Here is a 25,114-nt window from a genome sequence, read left to right as displayed (position 1 = left end):
CAGATTTCTGGCTCCAAGCCTCAGGAAGGCTTGCAGGCAGATTTAATAACCCTGGGATGATTCAGATGGAGAGGGCCTGAGCACCAGGAAACCAGATTCATGGTTAAGGGAAGACCATCTATATGACTCTGATCTGGTTCAGAATAATTCCACATAAGAACTTTTCAGGACATTATTTCATCTAATGAATTCAAGAAATGTCTGAGAGACTTTAAAGAGATGCTAAACTGTGTTTAGCAAACTTAAGAAATATTGGCAGGAAGGAGAGATGACTGGAGTCTATGAAAAGTGGAAAATCTTGGTACAAAATATGGCATAAGCAATACATTTTGTGATACTGTTCCATGGAAGATGTGAACAAGCATCTATTCACCCAGATAGGGGGCCATGGCAAACCAAAGTATAGATAACACCAAGTTCATCTTGTGACGTAATGAGTTTTCTTGATGGTACCTACAGGAATATGGGTGAGAAGTTACTTACAAGGGCAGAAATGACTCAAAGAGAGCTGCACCATGAAGTCCTACACAGCATGGGAAATGGCTCATAGCAGCTGGAAAACTGGAGCATAGTGCATAGCCTACAGGCAGCTCACTAGATTAAAGAATCCTTTCCGTGTAGCTGAATTGATCTGAGCCTCTTCCGGATAACTCAGCTGGTATTTGTTTCCTCCAGACCTCTAGACTTGTCCAAGAGCTGCTCTCAGCAGATGTTACTGTTTATATACTGTTGAAAAGAGAGGGACCTTATGAGTCTGATCAGTTTCAGGGACTTCCTGAAACTCTATCAAATAGTTTGACTCCTGTCTTAAAGAGTTTCCTCTCAAGATTGAATGTTTCTATCTTGGAGAAGACTGTTACACATCACGAGAGAATGAGTTAATATTTGCATATATATATATATATATATATATATATATATATATATATATATTTCCCAGTTTTGACTTTTTAAACAATAACTGTTGCGTGGTATTTATATTCTCAGGTAGTCAGGAAAAAAATGTCACCACACTCACTCTGTTTTCAATGTTGGAAGCAAGTAGATGAGTTCGCATATAGTGCAGTCTTTGTTAGCACATCTGTTAAGGGAGCAACTTGGTGAGGAAATACCTACAGAATAATGATAGCAAATCCAATAAGTCAACAGTATAGGTATCATCTATAAACAGTTTGTGCTGCCATCACTCATCATTTTTGAGGGACCTAAGAGTTGTTCTCTCATACATAGTTATTAATCACATCTAATAATGTAGAGAGTAGAAAAGAAACATTAAGATTTGAATGTCACCTAACCTCAAACATTCAATCTAGAGGCATGTTATTGTAATGTAGCTTATACCTGTTGGCAGAAACATGAAAACTGATTTTGTTTGCTTGCAGTGGTAAGTTGAATTCCAATCATGAAGCAATTGCAAATTATGAATGATCAGCCTATAGTTACAAGTTTTAGGCAGTAATTGAATTATGCCAGATGTAAAAAATAAGGACTTTTATTTTTATACAAGGAAATATATAAGAATGTCCATAGAATCATAACAATAAGTATTAGAAACACAAAACTAGATTCATATCACCAATAGGATGTATTTTCCTTAATATTGGTATATTAAAATAATAGTTGGGGACTGGACACTTTTGGTTTTTAGCTGGAGCCCCAACCTCGCTGGTCCCAGCCTGCAGCTCACTGCTCCCAAAACACCTGGACAGGTGGGCACTCCTGAGACTGCAGAGCGGGAGAGACCACCAATACTGCCCACCCCTACACACATCCCTGGCCCAAGAGGAAACTGTAAACTGCCTCTGGCAACCAGAAGATAGGGGCACCGGAGCTGCAGGTCCCCCGCACTCCAGACACCGACCGGACCTGAAGGGATGCAGTCAACAGTTCTCAGCACCCAAATTCCGTTGGAGGGAGAGCTAAAACTTCAGAGGGGCAGACATGCCTGGAAAGCCAGAAGAGACTACACTCTGCCCACATTTCTAACTCCAGAGGAAAACACCTAATGCCATCTGGGAACCTGGTGATTGGGGGCTCCCGGAAAAGGCAGCGCAGGCCCTCCTGGTTGCTGCCCTCACAGAAAGCTCAAAAGCAGTCCCCCACGAGAAACTTGAGCTGAGGGACCACAGGTAAGACCAACTTTTCTGCTCCGAGCAAACTGCCTGGTCGACCCAGGACACAGGCCCACAGGAACAGCTGAAGACCAGTAGACAGGAAAGACTACACGCCTGAAAGCACAACACTCTGTTCCCATATCTGGCTGGAAGAAAACAGGAAAACAGGTCTACAGCACTCCTGACACACAGGCTTACAGACTGTCTAGCCACTGTCAGAAATAGCAGAACAAAGTAATACTAGAGAAAATCTGATGGCAAGAGGCAAGCGCAGGAAACCAAGCAACAGAAACCAAGACTACATGGAATCATCAGAGCCCAATTCTCCCACCAAAGCAAACACTGAATATTCAAACACACCAGAAAAGCAAGATCTAGATTTAAAATCATATTTAATAATGATGATGGAGGACTTTAAGAAAGACATAAAGAACTCCTTTAGAAAAATGCAGGAAAACACAAGTAAACAAGTACAAGCCCTTAGAGAGGAAACACAAAAATCAGTGGAAGAATTTCAGGAGAACACAATTAAACAGGTGAAGGAATTGAAAATGGAAATAGAAGCAATAAAGAAAGCACAGACAGAGACAACCCTGGATATAGAAACCCAAAGGAATAGACAAGGAGACGTAGATACAAGCATCACCAACAGAATACAAGAGATAGAAGAGAGAATCTCAGGAGCAGAAGATTCCATAGATATCATCAACACAACTGTCAAAGATAATGTAAAACAGAAAAAGCTACTGGCCCAAAACACACAGGAAATCCAGGACACAATGAGAAGTTCAAACCTAAGTATAACGGGCATAGAAGAGAGTGAAGACTCCCAACTACAAAGACCAGTAAATATCTTCAACAAAATCACAGAAGAAAACTTCCCTAACATAAAGAAAGAGATGTCCATAAATATACAAGAAACCTACAGAACTCCAAATAGATTGGACAAGAAAAGAAACTACTCACGTCACATAATAGTCAAAACACAAAATGAACAAAATAAAGAAAGAATATTAAAAGCAGTAAGGGGAAAAGGTCAAATAACATATAAAGGTAGACCTATCAGAATCACACCAGACTTCTCGCCAGAGACTATGAAAGCCAGAAGATCCTGGACAGATGTTATACAGATCATAAGAGAACACAAATGCCAGCCCAGGTTACTGTATCCTGCAAAACTATCAATTAACATAGATGAAGAGACCAAGATATTCCATGACAAAACCAAATTTACACAATATATTCCTACAAATCCAGCCCTACAAAGGATAATAAATGGTAAAGCCCAACATAAGGAGGCAAGCTACACCCTAGAAAAAGCAAGAAACTAATCGACTTGGCAAACAAAACTAAGAGAAGAAAAGCACACAAACATAATCTGACATCCAAATATGAATATAACAGGAAGCAATAATCACTATTCCTTAATATCTCTCAATATCAGTGGTCTCAACTTTCAAATAAAAGGACATAGATTAACAAACTGGATACACAACGAGGACCCTGCATTCTGCTGCCTACAGGAAACAAACCTCAGAGACAAAGACAGACACTACCTCAGAGTCAAAGCCTGGAAAACAACTATCGAAGCAAATGGTTGGAAGAAGCAAGCTGGAGGAGCCATTCTAATATCAAATAAAATTGATTTTCAACTAAAGGTCATCAAAAAAGATAAGGAAGGACACTTCATATTCATCAAAGGAAAAATCCACCAAGATGAACTCTCAATCCTAAATATCTATGCTCCAAATACAAGGGCACCTACATATGTAAAAGAAACCTTACTAAAGCTCAAAACACACATTGCACCTCACACAATAATAGTGGGAGATTTCAACACCCCACTCTCATCAATGGACAGATCATGGAAACAGAAATTAAAAAGAGACATAGACAGACTAAGCGAAGTCATGAATCAAATGAACTTAATAGATTTTATAGAACATTCTATCCAAAAACAAAAGGATATACATTCTTCTCACCACCTCATGGTACTTTTTCCAAAATTGACCATATAATTGTTCATAAAACAGGCCTCAACAGATACAGAAATAACCACATGTGTCCTATCAGACCAACACAGGATAAAGCTCTTCTTCAATAGCAATAAGGGAAGAACGCCCACATATACATGGAAGTTGAACAATGCTCTACACAATGATAACCTGGTCAAGGAAGAAATGAAGAAAGAAATTAAAGACTTCTTAGAATTTAGTGAAAATGAAGGTACAACATACCCAAACTTATGGGAAACAATGAAAGCAGTGCTAAGAGGAAAACTCATAGCGCTGAGTGCATGCAGAAAGAAACAGGAAAGAGAATATGTCAGCAGCTTGACAGCACACCTAAAAGCTCTAGAACAAAAAGAAGCAAATACACCAAGGAGGAGTAGAAGGCAGGAAATAATCAAACTCAGAGCTGAAATCAACCAAGTAGAAACAAAAAGGACCATAGAAAGAATCAACAGAACCAAAAGTTGGTTCTTTGAGAAAATCAACAAGATAGATAAACCCTTAGCCAGACTAACGAGAGGACACAGAGAGTGTGTCCAAATTAACAAAATCAGAAATGAAAAGGGAGACATAACTACAGATTCAGAGGAAATTAAAAAATCAACAGATCTTACTATAAAAGCCTATATTCAACAAAACTTGAAAATCTACAGGAAATGGACAATTTCCTAGTCAGATACCAGGTACTGAAGTTAAATCAGGAACAGATAAACCAGTTAAACAACCCCATAACTCCCAAGGAAATAGAAGCAGTCATTAAAGGTCTCCCAACCAAAAAAAAGCCCAGGTCCAGACGGGTTTAGTGCAGAATTCTATCAGACCTTCAAAGAAGACCTCATACCAATACTATCCAAATTATTCCACAAAATTGAAACAGATGGAGCACTACCGAATTCCTTCTATGAAGTCACAATTACTCTTATACCTAAACCACACAAAGACCCAACAAAGAAAGAGAACTTCAGACCAATTTTTCTTATGAATATTGATGCAAAAATACTCAATAAAATTCTGGCAAACCGAATCCAAGAGCACATCAAAACAATCATCCACCATGACCAAGTAGGCTTCATCCCAGGCAAGGAGGAATGGTTTAATATAAGGAAAACCATCAACGTGATCCATTATATAAACAAACTGAAAGAACAAAACCACATGATCATTTCATTAGATGCTGAGAAAGCATTTGACAAAATTCAACACCCCTTCATGATAAAAGTCCTGGAAAGAATAGGAATTCAAGGCCCATACCTAAACATAGTAAAAGCCATATACTGCAAACCAGTTGCTAACATTAAACTAAATGGAGAGAAACTTGAAGCAATCCCACTAAAATCAGGGACTAGACAAGGCTGCCCACTCTCTCCCTACTTATTCAATATAGTTCTTGAAGTTCTAGCCAGAGCAATCAGACAGCAAAAGGAGATCAAGGGGATACAGATTGGAAAAGAAGAAGTCAAAATATCACTATTTGCAGATGATATGATAGTATATTTAAGTGATCCCAAAAGTTCCACTAGAGAACTACTAAAGCTGATAAAAAACTTCAACAAAGTGACTGAATATAAAATTAAATTCAGTAGCCTTCCTCTACACAAAAGAGAAACAAGCTGAGAAAGAAATTAGAGAAATGACACCCTTCATAATAGTCCCAAATAATATAAAATACCTCGATGTGACTTTAACCAAGCAAGTAAAACATCTGTGTACAATAAGAACTTCAAGCCTCTGAAGAAAGAAATTGAAGAAGACCTCAGAAGATGGAAAGATCTCACATGCTCATGGATTGGCAGGATTAATGTAGTAAAAATGGCCATTTTGCCAAAAGCGGTCTACAGATTCAATGCAATCTCCATCAAAATACCAATCCAATTCTTCAAAGAGTTAGACAGAACAATTTGCAAATTCATCTGGAATAACAAAAAACCCAGGATAGCTAAAACTATCCTCAACAATAAAAGGATTTCTGGGGTAATCACTATCCCTGAACTCAAGCAGTATTACAGAGCAATAGTGATAAAAACTGCATGGTATTGGTACAGAGACAGACAGATAGACCAGTGGAATAGAATTGAAGACCCAGAAATGAACTCACGCACCTAGGGTCACTTGATTTTTGACAAAGGAGTCAAAACCATCCAATGGAAAAAAGATAGCATTTTCAGCAAATGGTGCTGGTTCAACTGGAGGTCAACATGTAGAAGAATGCATATCAACCCACGCTTATCACCCTTTACAAAGGTAAGTCCAAGTAGCTCAAGGACCTCCACATCAAACCAGATACACTCAAACTAATAGAAGAAAAAGTGGGGAAGCAGCTCAAACGCATGGGCATTGGAGAAAATTTCCTTAACAAAACACCAATGGCTTATGCTCCAAGATCAAGCATCGACAAATGGGATCTCATAAAACTGCAAAACTTCTGTAAGGCAAAGGACACTGTGGTTAGGACAAAACTGCAACCAACAGATTGGGAAAAGATCTTTACCAATCCTACAATAGATAGAGGCCTTATATCCAAAATATACAAAGAACTCAAGAAGTTAGACCGCAGGGAGACAAATAACCCTATTAAAAAATGGAGTTCAGGGGTTGGGGATTTAGCTCAGTGGTAGAGTGCTTGCCTAGCAAGCACAAGGCCCTGGGTTCGGTCCCCAGCTCCGAAAAAAGGAAAAAAAAATGGAGTTCAGAGTTAAACAAAGAATTCATAGCTGAGGAATGTTGAATGGCTGAGAAACACCTAAAGAAATGTTCAACATCTTTAGTCATAAGGGAAATGCAAATCAAAACAACCCTGAGATTTCACCTCACACCAGTGAGAATGGCTAAGACCAAAAACTCAGGTGACAGGAAATGCTTGCCAGGATGTGGAGAAAGAGGAACACTCCTCCATTGTTGGTGGGATTGCAGACTGGTAAAACCATTCTGGAAATCAGTCTCGAGGTTCCTCAGAAAATTGCACATTGAACTACCTGAGGACCCAGCTATACCTCTCTTGGGCATATACCCAAAAGATGCCCCAACATATAACAAAGACACGTGCTCCACTATATTCATAGCAGCCTTATTTATAATAGCCAGAACTTGGAAAGAACCCACATGCCCTTCAACAGAGAAATGGATACAGAAAATGTGGTACATCTACACAATGGAATATTACTCAGCTATCAAAAACAATGCCTTAACGAAATTCATAGGCAAATGGATGGACCTGGAAAATATCATAGTGAGTGAGGTAACCCAATCACAGGGAAACACACATGGTATGTACTCATTGATAAGTGGCTCTTAGCCCAAATGCTTGAATTGCCCTATATGCACAGAACACATGAAACTCAAGACGGATGGTCAAAATGCGAATGCTTCTTTCCTTCTTTAAAAGGGGAACATGAATACCCTTGGCAGGGAATAGGGAGGCAAAGATTAAAACAGAGCCTGGCCATGTGGCCCATACTATACAGACACCCAATTAGATAAGATGGATGAAGCAAAGAAGTGATGGCTGACAGGAACCGGATGTAGATCTCTCCTGAGAGACACAGCCAGAATACAGCAAATACATAGGCGAATGCCAGCAGCATACCACTGAACTGAGAATGGGACCCCTGCTGAAGGAATCGGATATAGGACTGGAAGAGCTTGAAGGGGCTCGAGACCCCATATGAACAACAATGCCATCCAACCAGAGCCTCCAGGGTCTAAGCCACTACCCAAAGACTATATATACATGGACTGACCCTGGATTCCAACCTCATAGGTAGCATGAATAGCCTAGTAAGAGCACCAGTGGAAGGGGAAGCCCTTGGTCCTGCCAAGACTGAACCCCCAGTTAATGTCATTGTTGGGAGGAAGGTGGTAATGGGGGGAGGATGGGGAGGGGAATACCAATATAGAAGGGGAGGAGGAGGGGTTAGGTGGATGTTGGCCGGGAATCCGGGAAAGGTAATAACAATTGAAATGTAAATAAGAAAGACTCAAGTTAATAAATATAAAAAAATAGTTTATCCTATACAAGTAAAATCATTGAAGTAGAGACACACAAGATTACAAGATTATACCAAAAGAATATTATGTTGAGACATAACACTTAATCATAGATAAATACATACACTATGGTTTTGTGTAAAAACAGATGAAGACATCAGGTGGCTAGCTACAAAGGTCTATAGGCAAATGATGAACACTCCATACAATGATTTTGCTGAGCGCAGGGAGAATGTGGGCAAAGGAGAGATAACATGTGGTCAAAGATTCTAGCATGGGCGCTGCTCTGAAGTTAAAGTGCATGTAAGTACAAGAGATTTGTTCAGTTATCATCTTGCAGTTTATATGCTATATTTACTTAAAAATGTGTTTGCTTATTTGGCTACTGAAAACTTAACAAAATCAATTTAAGAAAGAAAATAATGAATTGGGGCTTTTATATTCTCATTCACTTAGCTTCTGAACTACAGTGAATAGAAACCAGGAATTAACCTGCTTTTACATAAGGGAAATGCAAATAAAAACTACATTAAACCAAGCTAGTGTAGCTGTTAAAAAAAATTGACAAGCAGGTGTGAATAGAGGAGGAAATAACCTCATACATTCTAGATGGAAATGTAAATTAATGCAGTGACTATGAGAAATGGAAAAAGAAGAATACTTAGTATACACTTAATACCATTTGTGGATACATACACGAAGAAAACCAAGTCAGCATACAGAAATACCAAAAAAAAAAAAAACCCAAAAACAAAAACAAAAACAAAAAATCCCAAAAAACAACAACAACAACAACAACAACAACAACAACAACAACAAACAAAAAAACCCAAATAAGCCAAACCAAACCAAATAAGCAAACAAACAAATAAAAAGACAAGATATGGAATTAGTCTAGGTGTCTGTTAATGGGTATATCACTAAAGGAAATATATAAGTAGACATACATGTCTCAAAATATATATCATACTAGAGTATTGCTAAAATATAAATAAAAATTCAATTCTATTGTTTTGAAGATAATATGATTGCAAAACATCATGTTAAGTGAAATAAGTCACATACACAAAGACAGCTATCATATTTCCTCTGATATGTGGCGTCTATAGAAGACAGATTATTGGAAAATAGAGCTGTTGTGCACTGATGGAGGGCGCAGGAGAACAGCAGATAATCAGGCTATCACAAGAAGAGACTCTTTACTATGTAACTGCCGACTCAGGCCAGTGGGCACCGGGCAGACAGGCTGCAGAGATCCGGAGAGTACAAGTTTCCTTATAATAAACTTTAAGGCAATTCTAAGTAGATTGAATTTCAACCCTCTTTAAATTAGATGACCAATAAGAAACTTACCAAAGAGAATAAACTGAGATATATTTGGACTTTAACAGAAACATTCTGGTACCTATAATTGCCTCATGACAAGGTAACCAGTAGAAAAGGTGATTGGCAAGGTAGATATGGATAAGGAAAGAGAGATTGGAATAGGTGAGGGAGGGATACAGGAAAAATAAAAGGCTCAGGAGAGAAGCTGTTTAGATGGTGATATGGATTTACCTTCTCTTATTACTATAATTACTGCTCCCTTTATAACTGGCATGGTTTCCAGTATCCACTGTGTCAAGTGTTATGAATGTGATTTATGTACACAAATTTGTCCACAAAGGACAAGGTACAACAGTTTGCTTTTGATCTGTCTCTCTTTTCTTCCAAATGACTTTAACTCACACCACTGTTCTACCTGACGGCATTGTGTCGTGTCAGGAGTACATCCATGTGCTTGACTAAACAACAGTACAATGCAGTTCCCTCTCATTTTCCCCTTGATTATGATTATCCAATACACCCAATTATGTTAATGAAAAGCAAGAGGTGGAAGATAACCTTTATACAGGTAGAAAATTGCACTGCTAATTAGCCTGCCTAACTTATATTACTCCTATTAATGATGGCTTTCATTCTTACTTAACAAGATTTTAAGAAAATATTAACAGATTGCAAACCCTGTTCTTACTTTAGTGCTCTAATTAATAGCCTGTGGGATATTAATGGCCTGCTAGTGTCTTTACATAAGACAAAGCTTGAGACCCCTGGGAACAGCATGGTTGTCCTGTGTGCCTTAGATGTATCGTAGGATGGGTTCTTCCAGAGGTCACTATCAAGGTAAACTGGATGCATTCCTTGGGGGGCACTCTTCCTGCTTCCACTTTGTTATGTGCTGAAGGCTGTTGGGGAGACACATGGTAATGTGGATGTGATGTGTTTGTACTGAGGCAAGTCTGAGCCGAAAGACAATTTCTATGTCAAACTCATTTGCATCTACTGACAACAGATGTCTGTGACAGCTGCTTTGATCAGTTACAATATATTCTTTTAATCTTTCCGGCTTTGCATCCATGTTCAGTGAACTCAAGGAAGCGGGTTTTTTGAGTGTTAAAGTCTGTCTGACCCCAGGCCTATGCGCCATCTACTACACACGTAAGTGGTTTGGGGGTGTCAATCACCTTTCCAACTAAAGTTCAGGTTTCTCTAAGGCAGAAACTATGTCTTATGTTTATCCTGCAAGCTTTAGCATGTCACACGTGACCCATAGAGAAAACTTCACATGTTTAGCTTTGCTATTTGACACTTGTTCATCTCAGGCAAAGTCTCTTGACTTTGTGTCTAAACCAAGAGGAAATACAAGCTTTACATATATTTCTCTAATACCAGGCAACTGCCTTATGTGTTTTAAATATGTCAAAATATTTATGTTCATTGACAAAAAGTAAATAAATGCAAATAATGAGAAAACAATGATGTTGTCCAACTAATATTAATTGTAAAATAAATTTCTATTTTAAAATTCCATTACTCAAATAATACTTCTTTTTAATGTGTTTTTCTCTTTGTTTTTTTAAAAGCTTATCATTAAATTATTGTTCTTTAACTTCTTATTCTAATCTTATCTCAACTTATATTTTAAATGGAAAATACAACATAAATTTATATCTAATTCTATGTTCTAAAGTCATACATGTTGAAAAAAAATCCCATTCTAGATCATATTTTTCTGAATGTTACTTTCAAGTCCACGTTTTCCAAATGTTTTTCTCATGAAAAAATATATAATTGAGTAAGCAGACTTTGTTTCGGAAGCTTTGAATCCTTTTGAGTTATAAGAAGAATGTGAGTGGGTAGGATAAGATCTCAAGCACAGCCCACCTTTCTCTAGAAGTGGGTGTGTCACATGTGTCCATGTAAGTGACAGAAACTGAAGTGTAGAGGATTGAAGCCAAGTCCTGCAGCATTCCAGGCAGGCTCTATCCATGACACACAAGCATAGACTATGGAACACCACGTGCACATCACAGTTTAGTTCATGAGAGATGCTCAGAACATTGTTGCCATGAACATTGTTCATGTTTCCTGTCTTTCTTTTAGGGTATTTACCTTTTTTGCATTAATAATGGAGAAATGAAGCTATTTTGTCTCATCTCAGTTTCTGCTGAAACATAAACACCTGACTTCTTAAGGAGAGAGTTTCATAGAAGTAATAAAAATAATAAAAAATTCGGCCACCAGTTAAAACAATTATTTCTAAATAAAGACATGACTTATTTTCTCACTTGAATTTTAACATGATCATGTCTTCTTTTAGCAATTATTTACAATTTATGAATCATGTAGTTTGATAGTGAAAGAAACTTAATTTCTGTGGTAAAGTTCAGATCATTCTAAAAACCTGGAATAGAATAGTTTGTATATTTAAATAGTAAGTGTTAATATGCACATAGTTGTTTGCCTTTTAAAATAAGCTCTCTGATGCTGATTATCACTTGACGGAATACTTAGGTTGAAAGAGGAGTGAAGGAGACAGCAGGTTTGCAGGGAGAGAAGCATCAGGAAAGACAGCAGCAGAGTAGGGTGCTATATGCAAATGATCCTGATAGCTCACTGGCTAAAAATCAAAACTACATCCATTCTTCAGTAACAAACCAGTCTATAAATCTATAGTTCTATGTAAATTTATAGTTTTATATGTTCAATGATTAGGATATGATCAAGAGTAAGCATAATTTTTAAATCTTTCAAGTAACTAAAAGGCATTGACAATAACTACATTATTTGTGGACATTAATTTGCTAAATAGATACCAATGTGCCAAAGAAAAATAACTGCTTCAAGTTTAATATTCTGGAAAACATTATAAATAAAACACAAACCATAAGGAAAGCACAAATTTTTCATAGAAATATTTTAAAAACTCTATGTATAACTTTCCACTGAGAATCTCTAGGTAGGAGAGAATCAGTGTGATGCTTAGAGAGGAAAAGTACAAGAACAAATAGGATATTTAAACCAACAGTGAGGACAATGGATAATTAACAAAGAGGTGTCTGGGAATTCCTTATCAGACAGAAAATGGAATAGCAACATTGTATACAACTGTAATCCTATAGTTGACATTTGATAGGAGCACAAATCATGCATTCATTGCATCTGGAAAGAGGGAGGGTAAAATGAGAGCAACAATTACCCAAATAGAGAGTGGCTCTATCAGATCTTTGAAGCTTCTGAACATAAAGTGGTGGTGACTATATACATCGGACAACTTCCGAGAAAAGGATAGGCTGTTTATTTCTACTCATTAGCCTTTAGACCTCACTTTTAATCTGTATTACTTTGAAGGCCCCTTCTTTTTAAAAGCTCCCAAGATTTTCACTTTTACATACTGTTGCCAAGACCTGATCAGTAAGGAAAAAGCCTACAATTGATGATAGCTTAAAATAACTGACAGGAAAATCTAATTTGGTTTTAAAGTTTCTCCCCCCAGAGTGGGACATATTTGCAAATAGGTCCTTGGACAGCAATACCCTTCCAAGAGGAGGAAAGAATTTCTTAAAGAGCTCCAGCTCTAGGATACAGAGGCTGTGGGCACATTGCCCATGTCCCCAGGAGCTTCTGAAGACAGGCTGTGGAACCCCTGAAGGAAAACAAGAAAGACAGAGGGAAGAAGAAAGCAATCCAAATGCTATGGATCCATTATAAGTACAAATTCCTCCAGTGAATATAAGAAGCATCAAGTCAACATTTTCCACCTAAAACGAACACCAGGATAATATGACTGATATTGTGGAAATTACATTTTCCATGTTTGCTTGTATCTGCTTTGATTCTTAAACCTTTCATTATAATCTGGGCATAATCAATTGACAGTGAAATATTGTTTAAGATTTAGTGTCTAAGAGTTATCAAATATGGAGGGAAAGAGAGAGGGAAGTAAGGCAGGGAAAAGGGGAGGATATAGGGGGTGGGAGATATTTTTGGCCTCTCTTGCATAGATAGCATCTACTATATTTGTTACCAAGGTTCTCTGCATACATATAGTTTATAGTTTTACCCTTCTTATACCTTCAGCAAATGTGGTATTTCCAGACATTATTACTAGTAAGACACAGCTAAGCCTAAGTCTTTTAACACCACATAAGGCACTGTGTAGTATACATATGTTCTTATTTTCTTTGGGTAACAGAGAGTGGTATATCTTCAAAGAGGCTTTGAAGAGTACAAATTTATTTTGCAGAAGAAATTCCAGTTCTCAGATTACTGATTTTTCAAATTTTATTTTCATGGGATTTCTGGTAATTGTTTAGTTTTATGGACTGAACTTTTATTTTTGTTTCTTTTCTTTTCTTTCTCTCTCTCTCTTGCTTTGTTTTGTGTTAGTTTCTATAGATCCATGTACCTTTGTTCTTTTATTCTGGACCCCTTTTAATAGTTGTTGTACATATAAATATGGTACCTTTCATATCATTAATAAACCAACATGAATTACATTAGTATTAACATATATAGTTCATTTCATAGTTTTTCATTTTTATATAATATCCTTTTCTGTTTTAGTGTTCTACTTGGGATATCACTTTCCACTTAGACATGGATTTCTATGGAATATGACAGCTTCATAGACTCTCTTTGGTTTTGTCAATGTGATGGTTTTGGATTATATTAGTTCATAGGACTTCTTTAAATTTTTGAACATCTTGAGATTAACTAATCAGATGATAGTCAGAAGGTAAGTGGCAATTTAAAGCTATATGATTACTATAGATTAATTGAAGAAAGTTAGGAAGGATTAACTACTTGCAGATTCTAGGAGGTCGAGAAAACCTGTAACAAATAGAGGGAGCAGTTGTTCAGTTCATTAATACTCACTCCTTGGTGTTGTTTTAAAAATCCAATTATGTATGACACAGGTTCTGATTTTAAAAAAGCTTTCTGAGCTTTTTATTTTTGACTCAAATTGTCAAATTATCTTTGATTTGGATAGGTAGCCATCAGTGTTTACTCTAGAAGGGAGGACAAAACTAGCAAGGCAGTCTTCAACAGTGAACAAGTGCTGTGAATGCTTTCAACTGAATCCCAGTTCCTGTGTACTGTCATTTCTTTTTGTAAAAACTCTTGAACAGTGTTTGCATAACTGACTCGCCATCGCCATCTGGTGTCAACAAGTAGAAAAGAGAAGGATCACTCTGGAGATGTGAGCTGAGCAAGCTCTTTTCCTTTGAAAAGGATACTTGATGAAGTATACCCTTTTTCTAAAACTTTAACCCGTCATACATTCATGCCTTTGGATGACTTATTGACCATCCATATTTACCAAATTGTCTCTCCATGGCAAGGGAAGGCCAGTTTATGGCTCTTCATATTGTAGCTGAAATTTTTGGAGACAATTCCCACTGAGTTTGGAGTACACTGATGACAGAACAACCCAAGTGTTAATTGCTCAGACCATGCAGTCAGGTTAGTTGGGATAAAAATTCTTCTGCTTCATATAATCCAAATAATAGACTTTGGTAAAATGTCCTATGATTTCTAGTCTGGCTTCCTGTGAAACACTCTTATTTGTTCAAGTGAAATCAGAAACCACAAATTACAAGTCCTTGACAAATCATCATATAGTAAATATTAGGTATGGTGATGATCATGAAACATGTGTGAAATGTGTAACCCTCTTATTCCATCCAGCCAATAAAGCAGCAGAATTATTTCAATATTAGCTTTGGCCTACAACTAACCATGGCTGTCTGCTCCAAGTAGAATTTGCACACTCCCTTGGTTAATCACAGAGCTAACATGGGCCTGGATCTACTAGTGACTCAGCCATCATATATAGCATGTCCTGGAAAGACAGGGACAGAGAGCAGATGGTGAAAGATGTAATTTTTGCTGGTTTTACTTTTGATTTTTAAATGTTTGTTGGTTCATTCTTGGGTCAATCACAGAACCATTGTGTATAGTCTTCTGCTTTTTCAGATTGTGCCTGTTTGCTGCTTATTATCTGAACACTGAGGAATAGAGAGTGATACAAAAATATGTTGAAATTCATTTGTATTTCTGGTTTCTTGAGAAGCATACATCCATCGTTGTTGGAAGCAATATACATTCAGCAAGTCTTTTCAAGAAAGAAGTGTATATTTGATGGATAGAAAGAGAGATTACATGAATTCTAGTGTCCTGTGTGATGCCACACAAGTTTCAGGGCAGCATGTAATTGTGTAGCTCTGACTACTGCATATGGGTGTTCTTATACCTTCTAATCACTGTATTTTTCTTTACCCTGGAGTTAGGGTTGGTATACATTTCCTAAACCACAGACTCATTGCTTGTGACTATTCTCGATAACACACTAAATGAGGATTTTTTCTCTTAAATTTATCCAAAACACGTCATTGACCATCAGCTTCATAAACACAGACTGAGATCAGTAGGTTGTTGGTAATGGTAATAACTCAATGACTAACTTGTAGGTGTTTGCATTGTGAGTGTCAAACATGACCTACCACTCAAATATACACTGAACAAATGTTTTTAATGTTGTTCTGTACAAAATATGTAAGTATGTGGCCTGTGGAGATTCAATGACACTGGCATAAAATGTTCCTGCTCTCTGGAAACTTACAGTCTGGTGAAGGGAAATAGACACACAAATGCACAAAACAAATGAGTAAAACAAAAACAAAACAAAAAACCCAGCCAGCACTGAAGGCTACTTTGGGTCATTTGGTCAGAAACGAACTCTGTCTGAACAATGAGGATCCTGTTAGATGAATATGTCATGTGTGTATAACTCCAGTGAAGGAACCAGCTAGGGGCAGGAGGAGGAAAACAAGTTTTGGATACGTTAGAGATAGTGATTCCTCAAATGAAGGTTTTTATTGTTCTTGCTTCCATTTTCACCAAGTAGAGACAGTTTCCAGCTAGCAATCTGACAACCAGATCAACCCAGCTGTGTTCTGAACACCATCACTTGGATTCTCGATAATGTCTTGCTCAATATAATCCTGTACCCAAAGAGTAGCTTAAAAGAAGCCTGTGTGACCTTTGAGCGTCTGTTGGGAATGTTTGCATATTTTGCTCACTGTACCAGATACTGCTCCCAAAGTTCATTCGGTTTTATTGTCACAGGAATAAGTAGTATTTTTATTTTATAGACATATGAGCTGGGGAACATGCCTCATAAGCAGCTCAGATTTTAGTCTCAGATTTCTTTTGAACGTCAAAGCAAAGAGAAATACCAAAGCCATGGTCAATGGTACTGTGTTCAGAAGCAATCTTAGCCTAGGGAACTATTAAGAGTCTTAGCAGTCAACAGGAACTGTGGCCATGTGTCTGGGTCTAACATGTACCTGCCTTCCCAAACTCACCAACCTGCAGCAAGTGATACCCTCCTTATTTCTTAAAGATGATATTTCTACAAAATACTACTAATACAGATGTGGCTCTAAAGAGTATATTCATTTAGTCTTCACAAGTTAAACCTTAGAAATTAAGAAAAATATATACGCTCATTGAACGCGGAGCCAGCTCTCGGGGGTCTCTGTGTGGTCTCGTCATCAGCACAGCTGGGCCTACACGCAAGCAACCATGTCTAAGGGACCTGCAGTTGGCATTGATCTTGGCACCACCTACTCCTGTGTGGGTGTCTTCCAGCATGGAAAGGTGGAAATAATTGCCAATGACCAGGGTAACCGCACCACGCCGAGCTATGTTGCTTTCACCGACACAGAACGATTAATTGGGGATGCGGCCAAGAATCAGGTTGCAATGAACCCCACCAACACAGTTTTTGATGCCAAACGTCTGATCGGACGTAGGTTCGATGATGCTGTTGTTCAGTCTGACATGAAGCACTGGCCCTTCATGGTGGTGAACGATGCAGGCAGGCCCAAGGTCCAAGTCGAATACAAAGGGGAGACAAAAAGTTTCTATCCTGAGGAAGTGTCTTCAATGGTTCTCACAAAAATGAAGGAAATTGCAGAAGCTTACCTTGGAAAGACTGTTACCAATGCCGTGGTCACCGTGCCAGCTTACTTCAATGACTCTCAGCGACAGGCAACAAAAGATGCTGGAACTATTGCTGGCCTCAACGTACTTCGAATTATCAATGAGCCAACTGCTGCTGCTATTGCCTATGGCTTAGATAAGAAGGTCGGGGCTGAAAGGAATGTGCTCATTTTTGACTTGGGAGGTGGCACTTTTGATGTGTCAATCCTCACTATCGAGGATGGAATTTTTGAAGTCAAATCAACAGCTGGAGACACCCACTTGGGCGGAGAAGACTTTGACAACCGAATGGTCAACCATTTCATTGCTGAGTTTAAGCGAAAGCACAAGAAGGACATCAGTGAGAACAAGAGAGCTGTCAGGCGTCTCCGCACTGCCTGTGAGCGGGCCAAGCGCACCCTCTCCTCCAGCACCCAGGCCAGTATTGAGATTGATTCTCTCTATGAGGGAATTGACTTCTACACCTCCATTACCCGTGCTCGATTTGAGGAGTTGAATGCTGACCTGTTCCGTGGCACACTGGACCCTGTAGAGAAGGCCCTTCGAGATGCCAAACTAGACAAGTCACAGATCCATGATATTGTCCTGGTGGGTGGTTCTACCAGAATCCCCAAGATCCAGAAACTTCTGCAAGACTTCTTCAATGGAAAAGAGCTGAATAAGAGCATTAACCCCGATGAAGCTGTTGCCTATGATGCAGCTGTCCAGGCAGCCATTCTATCTGGAGACAAGTCTGAGAATGTTCAGGATTTGCTGCTCTTGGATGTCACTCCTCTTTCCCTTGGGATTGAAACTGCTGGTGGAGTCATGACTGTCCTCATCAAGCGCAATACCACCATTCCCACCAAGCAGACCCAGACTTTCACCACCTACTCTGACAACCAGCTAGGTGTACTCATCCAGGTGTATGAAGGTGAAAGGGCCATGACCAAGGACAACAACCTGCTTGGGAAGTTTGAGCTCACAGGCATACCTCCAGCACCCCGTGGGGTTCCTCAGATTGAGGTTACTTTTGACAATGATGCCAATGGCATCCTCAATGTTTCTGCTGTAGATAAGAGCACAGGAAAGGAGAACAAGATCACCATCACCAATGACAAGGGCCGCTTGAGTAAGGAGGATATTGAGCGCATGGTCCAAGAAGCTGAGAAGTACAAAGCTGAGGATGAGAAGCAGAGAGATAAGGTTTCCTCTAAGAACTCGCTGGAGTCTTATGCTTTCAACATGAAAGCAACTGTTGAGGATGAGAAACTTCAAGGCAAGATCAATGATGAAGACAAACAGAAGATTCTTGACAAGTGCAACGAAATCATCAGCTGGCTGGATAAGAACCAGACTGCGGAGAAGGAAGAATTTGAGCATCAGCAGAAAGAACTGGAGAAGGTCTGCAACCCTATCATCACCAAGCTGTACCAGAGTGCTGGTGGCATGCCTGGAGGAATGCCTGGTGGCTTCCCTGGTGGAGGAGCTCCTCCATCTGGTGGTGCTTCTTCAGGCCCCACCATTGAAGAGGTCGATTAAGTCAAAGTAGAGGGTATAGCATTGTTCCACAGGGACCCAAAACAAGTAACATGGAATAATAAAACTATTTAAATTGGCACCAAAAAAAAAAAAAAAGAAAAATATATACATATAAAATTTTTTAAACTATGCAACACAAGAAGAGACCAATTTAGGTGTTTTTTGTTGTTGTTTAGTTAAAAAAAGCAGCAAAAAGAAGAATAAAATTATCTATCCAGAAATTTGTCATTCATATGAAGCAAAAATAATATATAAATAGTTATTCTTGCTGGAGTATGCAATTATGTATAATATAAACTTCCATTTTGAGAGATGAAACTGAAAAAAAAATTCAGATTATCCCAGAACTGGGTAGATAGCTCAGTGGTAAAGTGTTTACTCCCCAAGCAAAAGGAGAAAGGTTCAGCTCTCGAGAAACCACCTAAATGCTGGGTGGTCATGGTGGCTTTGCTGTGATTCCACCACTCCTCTGGCAGAGACAAGGGTCACTGAAGCACGCTGACTAACGAGAATAGCTGCAATAGCAGTCTGGGTTCACTGTGAGATGCTGGTCAGTGAACAATACAGCCAGTGAGCAAGAAGACTTCTGATACCAGCCTTGTATCTTCACATGCATGCGCAGAGGTTTGCACAGGAAAACAGACGCATATAGATTCCCACATGTATACCACAGACACATGCAGAAAGACAAACAAAAAACAGTTCAAGATTATCAAATGAAGCACTACACAATAATTTTTATGCAGATTATTATTAATATAGAAAGTATTTGACCAAACTTCATTTAATTTTTCAAAACAAGCTTATATTTTGAATACACCCTTATTTGGAATATAAAGTGTTTTGCAGACAACTTCTTTGAACAAATGCAGTATACAGATGGCCTAGGAGATTACTGATAATTTAAAAAAAAAAAACCAGAGACTGGAACAGAGTACATTCTGTTATCTGCACATTCACAGTGACAAGCATTTTTAAATGAACCATCCTTTGATGTTGGACCCATGGTAAGCTCACAGAGAGCTCCAAGGCTGTGTTTCATCATAAGTCTTCAGATGGAAGCTTGTCAGTAGCAATATGTAGTGATTTGCAACAGGACTGAACCCTACTTTACTATTCAAGCTGAGGATCTGAAAAAGAAATTCAGATTATCCCAGAGCTGGGTAGATGACTCAGTGGTAAAGTATTTACTGACCAAACAAAAGGAGCAAGGTTCAGCTCTCAAGCAACCACCTAAACGCTGGGTAGTCATGGTGGATTTGCTGTGATTCCACTACTCCTTTGGCAGAGACCTCATCAAGCACATTCTCATCAAAGGAGAAACTGAGACAGATCATGACATTGCCAGATTCTCACCACAGCTTGCTATCAATATGAGCCTTCCCTACACAGCAAGTTTTCTCTTATATAAGCAGGCAGTTATGATAACTTTGCAAAATCCTTTTCTCCAACTTGGAAAGGCCTGGTGATTTTTGCTGTTGTTGTTGTTTTTTAACAGTTAACATTCCTAGCAATTTGGCCTATGCACTCTTCATCAGACATATTATTTCCATGTAGGAAGTGAAAACCTGTGATACACTATCCAAATATATGGCCTCACAGAGTTTCTAGATATTGAACCAAGGGAAAAATGTTTCGAAGGAACTCAGAGAGTGAAATCTAATAAGTATATATTACAATAGTCTACAAAAGGACTCAAAGGCAAAGTTGTGTAGCCTGGTGGAATGCCAAATCACCCTTTCTTCCAACTTTACAAGGAAGGAGGAAGTGGGAGCAGAAGCCAAGTGTTCCTTGTAAAAGCACGCAAGAAGCTTTCACAGTGGCATAAGAATGCTAATAAAACATTGTGCCTAGTCTATTGGAAACTGATCATTGGTCTCATAAGATACCAATAGTCTTTAAACATTGAGGAGGCTGCAGCCTGAGTCATAGCATACAGGAACTAAATGCAAAGAGATAGGCTTTAAAGTAAATACCTTTCGAATTGCATTTTAAAATGAAGGAGCTGATCAGATAAGCGAGTTTCTAGTAACTGACATGAAGGTAATTTTAAAAGATTTTAAAGACCTTTTGCTCATATCTATTTAAAAGTTGAACATGTTGAAATGATACCCTACATATGTTTGAATAAACTCAGCCATCAATAATATGTGGGTGTTGCACTGAGGACACAAATAAAAATACTCCCCTCTTGGTATCCTTTAAAACAAGAGCCAACACAGATTTGAATGCTCTAATTCATTCCTGTCTTTTGTTGTCCTTGCCTGTCCTGTCGTTATACAAGTCTGAAACTGTGCCTGCCTGAATACTGTCCCTGTGTTTGTGGTCCTGTAATTCTGAGTGTGTGTGTGTGTCCCTAACAAAAGGCTTTGCTCTCTCCTTTAATGAACAATACAGAAAGTCTTGCATGGGGGAAGGAGTGGGGGAAATCTTTAACAGACTTTTACAAGGGATTAAGTCACCAACTCCAACTAAGCCAGATAAGAAACAAACACTAATCAAGCAATACCTGAATACTGTTTTCAGCTTTTATGGTGGATATTCACTTTATACTGCCACTTTTAGCCTATTTTCTGTTTCTAGAAAATGATTACCACAATACACATGTAATGCTCTCTGGGTCAGGTGAGTGAAAGAATACATATTTTATGAGTATAGCTATACCTTGGCTTAGGTTGTAAAAGCTCATTACACTGGAAATACAAGGCAAGTAATGTTGGTTGTTATATTGTTCTCTTAACAGGCTGAGTATACCGAAGGATATCAGTCTTACTTAAGTGACCCCAGTGGATTATATTAACTGGCTGTGAGGTCCAGCAAAAGTTCCCGTATCTTAGAGTGTAAGATATATTTTTACTATAATGCATGCCACAGTTACCTGTTTGTTGTACCTGTCATTATTTGCATAAGATAAAGTAGTTAATATAAAATATTTCCTTAAATGAGTGCATTCAATAATGCTTTCTATTTGTTCATAGCATGCAGATATGTCTCTGGAGGTTTCCTTTGAGGAACTCACCAATTACTTACATCTATCACCACGAAGACAGGTATGCAATCCTACAATAGGAATGACATAGAAAATCCTATGATAATAATATGAAGACCTGTGATAATAGGCCTTCAGTGACATTTGAAGCTCAACTTATCAACCTACAGCTTAATTTTAAGCATGTCATAACCTGTGATAAGTGAACCACTATTTCTTTTTTAAATGGCTTAACTAGAAATCTAGTGTTCCCCAAGTGACCTCATAAGAGTGTCTGAGATGGGGAAACTATACTTCCCAACACCTTTTCAGACATTGCCCCTTGCAATTTTGTATGTCCTCTTGCCACCAGGACTGCTAAGTAGCTTCCATCTGCTCACTGATGAGTACCTTCTCAGAATTAGAGGTTCCTTAAAAGTGTGCAGGGCCTGTGCAGAATGTACTGAGTGACTCATAGCTACTGTCACCTATGAAATAAGCATGGAACTAATTAAATATACAGTGAAAGCATATGCAATATGGAAAGACCAAGGCCTTTAGTGAAAAAAAGTAAAAATCCAGCAACCTAACAAAGTAGGTCAAGGAGATGCTGTTATTTCCTCCTTCTACATTGGTCTTTCTGTGCCACTTTCTCCCAAGTCCTCCTTTTCTGGCTCTCCCTTTTCTCCCTCTTTCTTTTATTTGTCCACTGAGCAAAAAATAGTATTTAAGGAGACTGACTTGAAGTAGACTTACCTTCTGGAGAAATCCGTAACAGCAAGAGTGTCAATTAAATGCAGGGTGAGGGGAGATTAAAATATATGTGCTATGCCCTTTTTCTCATAACACTTTAAGCATAAACTCCTAAAAGATTCATTGAAAATCTGATGAGCTAAGGAGTTCACTAAGACTCAGATTTCTCAGCATGCATTCTCTGTGCTCAGTCATGCTTATTATCTATGGTTTTTGCAAAGGATCCACATCTGTGTAATTCTTGCATTTCCATCCTCCACTTTGTCTGGCATTCAGTAGGTTCTTAGCAGACATTTGTTTTCACTATTGCAGGAAAGTTAATCATAGTAGATAATTGGAAATGTAAGGGAACATATCCAGTCATTTGCCATTTTTTCTTTCACATTACACAGCAAGTCAAGCAAGGATGAATATATGAGTCCTGGGAAAATAAATCTTTTCCAAAAATTTATTAGAGCAAGAAACTTTTGTAGGTCAGAGAGCTCTAACAAGTCATGGCCATTAAAGTAGTGAATCTTTGTTTTCTTCCTTCATGGATTCATTTTTTTTACAAGGACAATTAAATATGTAGATTTAGCAGTATAGTTCAGTAATAAAGTACTTGCGTAGTATGTATCAGGCACTGGAGTCAATATCTAATTGTAGACGACTTGCTTAATATCTATAAAATCGTAGATTCACTTACAAGTATCATCAAAAAAAGCCTGTCAACAAATAAATAAATAACAACTGACAAAATTAAAAGTCCAGAATAAAACTCAGCCATGCAGACAACGGCAGTTATTTTATCACCATGCTTATTTGGTTTTGTGACTAGATTTTCTACCACATTGCACAGTGCATGAGAGCTGAAACTTAGCTTACATTTCTTTAAAATGAAAGATGAGACAATATTTAACCATCTAAACAGCAGAGGCAATGACCAATCAGTGGTGCATACCTTTAATCACAGCATTCAGGAGATAGAGGTCGGTGGATCTCCATGAGTTCAAGGCCAGCCTGGTCTATAGACTGAGTTCTAGGACAGTCAAGGCTCATTACACAGAGGAAACCCCATCTTGAAAAACCAAACAACCAACCAAACAACCTAATAAGCAACCAAACAAGTAAACAAACAAACAAGCAAAAAAAAATCAACCTGACCACAACTATATTCTGGTTAAATCCTAGTCTGTCTCTAGCACAATTCTTAGGAAAACACTACACTTGGAAAAGAAGTGATGAATGACTGTGTAAGCAATGCATGTAGATCTCAGCATTGCCCAACTTCTACATTGTCAACATTCACATTGTGATCTGGAATAAGAGAACTTCGCTCACTTTCCATTTTGATCCATCTAGAGCTGGAACTCCTACTCCCCCAACCCCACCAAAAAAATCAGTTAAGAGAAATAAATGAAGGGCATCCAAACTGGAAAGGAGGGAATTGAATTGTCAATGTTCTAAGAAAAGTCATCACTATATGACCTGAGAGGATCCAGTCTCTGGCTCAACATCTGTTTATTTTTCAGAGAGAAATACAAAGAAAGAAGCAGTAGATATTCTGATATTTTAGCTGTCCTGAAGGGAGATCTGACATGCTTCTTGCTACTGGAAATTTCTGGGCAAGTCTATGTGGCCCAAGATTGAATCCTCAGCCCTTTATCCTCTTAAGTATAGACATATATTTTTGATAGTTTTAGATGAGTTAAATAACATGAGTTTCTGCTGTTGTTTCTACTACAGAACTGTAAAATATAAGTTACCAGATGGTGAGTAAGAGCACTCTTGTTCTCTGTGAACAAAAGAGAAGATCATAATCATTCAGTCTAAAAACAACAGCAAACAAGAGTCAGGTAAAATAAAGAAAAACTCTGAGAGAATTTAGTAATCAAGTTGTTTGGAATTGAAATATCCTTTCTCAATCTTCTCATCTGTTGACTGTCATGTTAATTGATGGATACCTTCACACTCAATATACATGATTTGCAGACCTAAAAGGAGATACAATGGGAGTGGATAAAACGGAGGTACAACGCTACACACAGAAATGGTGCTGCCTTATAGGAGTGACATGTTGCAAACTTAAAAGTTTAGAAAAACCTGTGCCAGGGCAATGCTCTGCTTTAGTCTTATTGCTCAGAGAGTTAGCACTTCAGAGAGGACGGATGCAGAGAACGAGTAGAAACTGAGCATTAGAGAGAGAAGAAGCTTGGGCTCACCCCATTACAATCTGTCCTAAACAGCATTTTGAAACCAGTCAGTTCACTTGGTTGTATATTAATGTATCTGACTGAAAAGACTTTCATCATCTGTTTATAGCATTGAAACCTATGGCATTTGGTATTATGGATGTCAGTAGGCCAAATTAGACTTAAGATAAAACAAATTCAATCTTTCTGTTAGAATTCAACATGAATGAGGGTGTATGTGGTCCATGCTGCATCCTGCTG

General features: G+C 38.3%; 1 pseudogene across 1 annotated transcript; it reads left to right on the top strand.

The window, feature by feature from the left end:
• Positions 1-16,939: 16,939 nt before the first annotated feature.
• LOC148006667 (heat shock cognate 71 kDa protein pseudogene) lies at positions 16,940-19,063 on the top strand (annotated as a pseudogene). Its single transcript, XR_015674314.1, has one exon. The product of XR_015674314.1 is annotated as a heat shock cognate 71 kDa protein pseudogene (transcript).
• The last annotated feature ends 6,051 nt before the right edge of the window (positions 19,064-25,114 follow it).

The sequence above is a fragment of the Rattus norvegicus genome, chromosome 2, assembly GCF_021556685.1.
Source record: "Rattus norvegicus strain SHRSP/BbbUtx chromosome 2, alternate assembly SHRSP_T2T, whole genome shotgun sequence".
Taxonomy (NCBI): Eukaryota; Metazoa; Chordata; class Mammalia; order Rodentia; family Muridae; genus Rattus; species Rattus norvegicus.
The sequence above is the reverse complement of the archived record's forward strand: the minus strand, read 5'-3'. Positions and strand labels throughout refer to the sequence as shown.